This window comes from Apium graveolens, chromosome 10, assembly GCF_009905375.1.
Source record: "Apium graveolens cultivar Ventura chromosome 10, ASM990537v1, whole genome shotgun sequence".
In the NCBI taxonomy this organism is placed as follows: Eukaryota; Viridiplantae; Streptophyta; class Magnoliopsida; order Apiales; family Apiaceae; genus Apium; species Apium graveolens.
In genome coordinates this window covers 57,153,952-57,161,358 of record NC_133656.1, presented here as the reverse complement: position 1 = coordinate 57,161,358, position 7,407 = coordinate 57,153,952, and the positions used below count along the sequence as shown (strand labels likewise).

Below are 7,407 nucleotides of genomic sequence, written 5' to 3'. Positions count from 1 at the left end.
ACCTGTTCTTCAATTTCTAACTTTTCAAATTCCTTTACTCATTCCCCGGTAATCCTAATGATATTCACTCTTTCTTTTCTACTCAAGACATTTGTCTTTAAATAGACCTTTCATGTTTGGTAGTTAACCACACAACTGGAGTTCAGAATCAATTACAACTAGAATTCATACCTTTGAAGCTGAGAATGCGGTTGCTACCTCTTAACCCTTCACATGCATATCTTCAGGCGTTCAACTTGGTCTTCCTTAGTCCTTGAATGGGCGAGGATATTATCAATAAATAAAATTACACTATCCAAATACTCTTGGTACATTATGTTCATTTAACCCTCGGAAATGACAGGTACATCATATCATTGGAACTCATGCTACCCATACCTTACTCTAAACACAGCCTTTAGGGTGACCTCAGGTTTACAATTTCTGATGATGGATGCGTAACTTCATACCTCCATTCTCTTTTTCCCCCATGACCTCTTTTGTGCATAGTGCGAAACACTCTTTATTTTATTATTCTTTCATTCCACACTCCTGAAGTTTCCTTCACTCATTACTTCATCCTACTGGGTCATACGATACAGGGCTTTTGATACCAGATCGGCTTTGTGCAGTAACCAATGAGAAATTCCACCGTATGTTTCGAGGTAACCTTGGTAAATCATTCGTTAGAATCTTCGGGGCCTTGTTTTAATTCTAAAGAATTCCGATATGAGATTCATTGTAACGTTCTTCCTTAGCAGTTCGCCACTAATACCTTGGTTTAATCTCCTTTGTTTACACGCATTCTTTGAAGGAAATATCTATCTTCAATTATCGGCATTTCACTTCATTCTTATATCAGTTCTAGGATAAATGACGTTCACAACTTGCATATATCCTGGATTATTTTATAATTTTTTTTATCATTCTTTTAATTCCACTTCTTTTCTTATTTATTTCTCCATTTTCATTATTCATTATCTCTTTTAAACATAAGGAATTTCTTTTTCTTGATAATACTAATTTGTTCATTATTAGATAGGTCATTTCTGGAGTAAACACTGGAATGAAGGCTTTTATTTATAATATTTGAATTCTTACTAAGAGAATTATCAAAATTCATCGATAGCTATTTTCTTAGCCTCACTTAAATCGTCATGGATCGCGTATTTAACTTTTCCCAATTGCGGACTTCGTCAGTCTTTGTCTTACATCAGACACTTGGATTTGCGAGCTTTCCTCTATTTTACAGCAACTTCCATTCGATCGCCATTCAACATGAGTATACATTCAAGTCCTTCCTGGAACGTCATTACAGATGATAACATTTCTTTGTTTCGTCTTTCATCTTCAGTTCTTGAAAGCGCTATTTTTGTTTATCGCAAAGGCCCATTCATCTAGATGAAACCTCACATATGTCTGTAGTAACATCACGCTAATTCTACTAAACTTTCGATTTCTACTAATGCCATCACTTCCTCCAAATTCCTAATTGCTTTGATTTCGGATCTAAAAGTCATGTTATAGTTTGACTTAATCTAATTGGAATCGATCTCCATTTAACTAACCATTAGTTGGTAAAGTTAATCAATTAACTCTTTTAACTGATCAATTAAACCAAGTGTTGACTAGCTAACTGGAATCAAAGACCAATTATATAAAGTCGGTTTGGTCATGACAACCTTTTCCAAGAACCGAGATCACAATCATTTGGAGTACCACCGGGTATCTCAATAACATATGAAAGTATACTTTTTTATCCTTAAAAGTAAGGTAATTTCTGAAAATTTGGGTAGCACTTCCCCTATACCATCGAGTACCAGTCGGACCGAGGCCGACACCATCAATCAACCAAATCATCCACAATCATATCCACCCACTTCCATAAACCAAATTCATCAATTTAACATAATTCAGATTATATCATTTCGATCGGAATATGTATTATTAACTGGCATAACATATATCTTTTTGAATTGGACTAAGGTTTTAAATCAACAACGATTAATATCACCATACCTTTCTCAGTTCTTTCAGAATATTACAAAATATTACTATTGAGCTTAAAATTATCTTGTTGTTTCTCAAAAATTTTTATTTCGCGAGTCTTTTAACTTATTTCTTATCATAATTAATTGTGTACAATTACTCTTAAGAATTATGTCGAATCCTTTAACCAGTCACACCAATCATCTATCTTGGACGATACACATTCAATTTCATTAACTAATCTGTTTATCTTTTAATAACCACGCATGGTTTTTCATTATTATCATCGCAATCTAGTGGAAACTTGGTTGTTATATCATTATTTCTTAAAAGGTTTCACAGTCGAGTCGCCATTGCTTCATCTCCACTTATGTTCCCATATCGAACTTTCGTCACTGGTCCAGTTATGGGTATCCAATTTACCATAACTTATTTACTCAAATTGGAGAACCTCACAGTTCCTTGAAGAACACGTTCAAAATTTGATTGCAATTAAGATTCCTTCTATCTTGAATTTTCATAACAAATATCTTCTCGCGACGAAGGGATGCTTCACATATTAATTTCCTGTCTAAATTATTATTCAGAATTTCCTTGATCTTTGATTGTCGTCCCGATACTTGTTTGTTTTATCTGATGCACACAACTTTACGCCCTTATTTTGTAATTAATTTATTTGTTACGGTTCACTAACCATTCATTTCACGTCGAAATCCTCTGATTTGAAGTGCATTGCGTTAACGTAATCTACCATACTGATGAGATCCTCGTAACACGAACAACTGTTTGATTTGATATTTTTGCCACAACCGCGTTGTCGGTGTATCCATTCTTCCTTGCTCGCAAATGTCCACCATTTATCGGCTTGCAATCATATTCCCCTTCGACACATAATTCTACCTGTCCCTCGGGATTATTCCATTTCTTTTGTAATCGTCAAAGAAAAGACCCTACGCAAGAGGAGAGTTTATGAATATGATTTTGATTAAAAAGAACCGGATAAGGAATAAAAATGCAACAAACAGTTGGAAGAATCTGTAAATCATTATATTGAAGGAAGAAGAATGAGTGAAGATTTAGATGTGAATGAGACAACCATATTCGTACGCAAGATGGCCAGTCTTTCATACTATATGGCATATAGCACATGATTAGGTGGCATCCCACCTGACTCTTCGTCATTTCGACAAAGCATCATACCACAACACTGTTCGTCTCAATAATTAATCAATATTTTGAGAAGAGAAATAATTTAGAAGAAATACAATAAATTTTCTTTCGTTTTCATCTCCTATGATTTATCAACAGAAGAGCTCATACGTACTCAAGAATCAAGAAGAACATATGTTATCGTATTAGAAGAAAAATGTCAGTGTTGATCACCTTCCACGTTTCACTTACATATGCCTTCAGGATTGTTCGAATACAGGTTCACGATTCAAGTCAGATCATGGCTTCGAAATTTTGTGTGGAAATGCCTTCACATCAAATGCTTCAATAATTTGATCTTAAGCGCGTCCTTCCGAAATTTATAATCACTGCTTCAGATCTCATCTATGTCGCGTAAAATACCCATCGATCATGTAACGCCTCAATTTCGTCGATAGAAATACGATTCTTTTCCAATCATCTGGAAGATTCTTCCATTTCCTTCAATCATCCTTTCTCCGTTCGAGTCACAACTCTCGTTAAGTTTTAAGAATTTCATGAATTAGGTAAATAATGTTTTAGCATGTTGATTCAATTATTGTATCATTAAACAAAATTTATGTTTGTCTTTCACGGGAAACTTTAAACTTTCTTTTTACTAATGGGTCTACTTGGTCCTCCAGATTAACAATACTGAGTCTAATTCCATTCTTCTTTTTAGGTCATTTTCTGTTTATAATAACAAGAACATAAATAGTAATTCGACAACCAAATTGTAAAAATCAATTCATGCAAAAATCTTCTGAAAGTTGATTAAGAAAATCTTTTCCAAAATCTCATTTTAAAGTTTTGGAAATCAAATATTTGGTCGCTATTACTATATAGGTTACTTTCTATTCATATGATTCACCAATGAAATATCTAATTAAAAGAATGCTCATATAAGGGTCTTCTACTTTTCCTTGGATTCTGCTCGCACTTATTAGTCGATGAAACTTCATTTACCATTGTATATCATTTTATTCGCAATTCTACCGCAATGCTAACATCTTGTACTATCTTTGACATCCTTGTCATCGTCCTTGACGTTATGCTTACAACCACGCAGGCGATTCGACGTTCTATCTATAGATAAGGTCGTACCTTTTTTCTAGTCATACCTATACCTAGTAAGGTAAATATCATTCCTTGCACAGATCCCGATAAGTGATAAGAGTCTTCTCGCAACGGTGGTGCCTTTAAAATATGCAACATTTGTTCTTTATCAGTTTCCATCAATTGGTTGCCTTCGGTGTGGAACTTGTCCTAATACCTAAGTTAAATCGTACTAATACTTGATAAGTGGCATTTTATACCACTTAGAACGTCTTAAAATGGCTTAAATTGGTGTCTTGAAATCAAGTATTTTGTGTATTTGATGCGTTTTTCTAGTGTTTATGCATTTCAGGGTATTAGTTGCAATTCAGAGGATGAATCATCAAGAATAAGCCTTGGCATGTGTTCATCATTGCGAGAGGAAAAGAACGGGCAGATTACGGCGAAGAAACGGAGCAAACCTGGATTTTTTCCAGTAGGGTCCTGCGCGCCCGCGCAGCAATGCTGAGCGGCCGCGCAGCAGCCTTGCGCGCCCGCGCAGAAATGCTGAGCGGCCGCGCAGGGTCGGGGAAAAAGATAAATTATTTTAGACTTCTACTTCTGTTTAGCTTCCAACTTCTATGTAATCTGAGTTTTATGGGACTATTATATAAGTAGATTTGAGACGTTTTCACAGAGAAAAAAAAAGGAGATTATGTTTTAGATTGTGTTTTGCGCAAGAAGCGAAGGAGATAAGGAAGAAGACCGATTTAGCACACCGCAACGAAGAGGAAGCATATATTCTTGTGATTCTTGTTTCGTTGTAACGTTGGATGCTAGTTTTCTTGCTTTGACTTATTTACTCTTGTGACGTACTCTGTTTTAATATAATTAGTTTAGTTATTATTTTCTTGTGTTGTTTATCATGATTTCATATGAACCCATGATGGCGATAAGTTCTATTATGGGCTAATCGTGATCATGGGGTTGCAACGGATTTATTATGAAATTCTTTAGTTAATTGTTTAATACTTTAGTGTGTGATGATTGCATGATATCTAGTATTGGTTGTGCGTATTCGTCTTATGTGTGTCGCGAACATATAAGATAGGATGTTAATCTCTTGTGAAGCGACGGTGGATCTTGAGATTTAGAACTTGCCATGCTAGCATAGGTCCATGTACGTTGTGCATGATTAGTGGGTAACTCTAACAGTTTTATTTGCCCTATGTAATCAAAAGGAATAACTTGTGCTTAAATCGTTATGTTATCAATTTCTGTAGACATATAGGAACTCAACATAATTGATGACTATTCAACTTCTATCTTAATTGTGGATGTTTGGTAGAATGGTATTAGTACAATGAAAGTTGGCTTTTATCAGTTCCGTGTTATTCGATTAATATCATCACTGTCACATGCTAAAGGTAATAACAATGGTTATGGAAGGAAGTAATAATGAAGTTGTGATCTCATGAGTGTTTTATTATTGATAAATTGAAGTTTTAGTTAAGTGGTTAATTAAGTAGTTAATTATAATTAATATTTAATCAACAATTTTAAGTGTTATCTTAACATTGAGAAGTAATCATACATTGGTGAGTGAGTTTAATTAGACAGTAACTTAGTCTGAGTCTCTGAGGGAACGAACTAGAAAGTATTCTATATTACTTGTGAACGCGTATACTTGCGTGAATATTAGTGCATATTTTCGCCCTAACAAGTTTTTGGCGCCGCTGCCGGGGACTCGGCGTATTTGTTTAGTTTATGTACTTATCATCATTGGTCATTAGGACTCAGTGATTAAGATGTAGTAGTTAATTACTCTTTTCGGTTGTGTTTCAGGTACTTTAGCAAGCGTTTATGCAAACTCGTTCTCGTGCTCGCAAGAGGACCTTAGATACAGCTGAGGAGAAAGACGAAGTTCTTGATACTCCGGAGAAGTTAGATTTTGAGGATTCGGATTCAGGAACTGAGCAGAAAGAACCAGTAAACATAGGAGATCGTATTGTTCAAGCTGATCCAGCTCTTATAGATTTTTCTTGGCCTAAAATTGATGACATTCAGTCAAGCATCCTTCATCCGGCTATTCAAGCTAACACCTTTGAAATCAAGCCGGGCACTATTCAGATGGTGCAGAATTCTGTTTCTTTTGGAGGAGCGGCAACTGAAGACCCCAACATGCACATAAGGAATTTTGTCGAGATCTGCAGCACTTTTAAGTATAATGGCGTGACTGATAAGGCTATCAAGTTGAGGCTTTTCCCATTCTCACTGAGGGATAAGGCTAAAGACTTGTTACATTCTAAACCAGCTGGGTCCATCACTACATGGCAAGATCTTGCGCAAAAATTTCTGGTGAAGTTTTATCCAATGGCAAAGACTGCTGCTATGAGGAGTGCTCTTACTCAGTTTGCGCAGCAACCTACAGAATCTATGTGCGAGGCTTGGGAACGCTACAAGGAAATGTTGAGAAAATGTCCACATCATGGAATGCCGGATTGGATGGTAATCACTGGTTTTTATAATGGTTTGGGGGCCCAATCTCGGCCCATGCTCGATGCAGCAGCTGGAGGAGCCTTATGGGCTAAAAGCTATACTGAGGCGTATAATCTTATAGAGACAATGGCTGCAAACGAGCATCAAAACCCAACTCAGAGGATGACGTCAGGCATTGTCGCAGGTATTCTGGAAGTTGATGCAGCCACCACTATTGCAGCCCAGCTCCAAGCGCTATCAATGAAGGTTGATTCTTTGGCTACGTATGGAGTTAATCAAATAGCTATGGTTTATGAGCTTTGTGCAGGTTCTCATGCTACGGATCAGTGTTCTCTTGTCAACGAATCTGTTCAGTATGTGAATAATTATCAGCGACAACAGCAGCCTGTGCCAGCGACCTATCATCCTAACAACAGAAATCATCCAAATTTTAGCTGGGGAAATAATCAGAATGCTATTCAGCCACCATATCAGCAAGGAGTGAGTAAACAGTTTAACCCACCTGGATTCCAGCAACCACAGCAGTATGCTACAAGGCAATCATATCCTCAACAGGGAAGTGCAGCTGCACCTACTAGTGCTGATTTTGAGGAACTTAAGCTGTTGTGCAAGAGTCAGGCGGTTTCTATCAAGACCTTGGAAAATCAAATCGGTCAATTAGCCAATGCAATGCTCAATCGTCAACCTGGCACTCTTCCCAGTGACACGGAAGTACCA

General features: G+C 36.6%; 1 non-coding gene across 1 annotated transcript; it reads right to left on the bottom strand.

Moving 5' to 3' along the window:
* Window positions 1-6,579: 6,579 nt before the first annotated feature.
* On the bottom strand, window positions 6,580-6,686 carry LOC141694130 (small nucleolar RNA R71). Its single transcript, XR_012563458.1, has one exon. It is a non-coding gene; the product is annotated as a small nucleolar RNA R71 (small nucleolar RNA).
* Window positions 6,687-7,407: the final 721 nt, after the last annotated feature.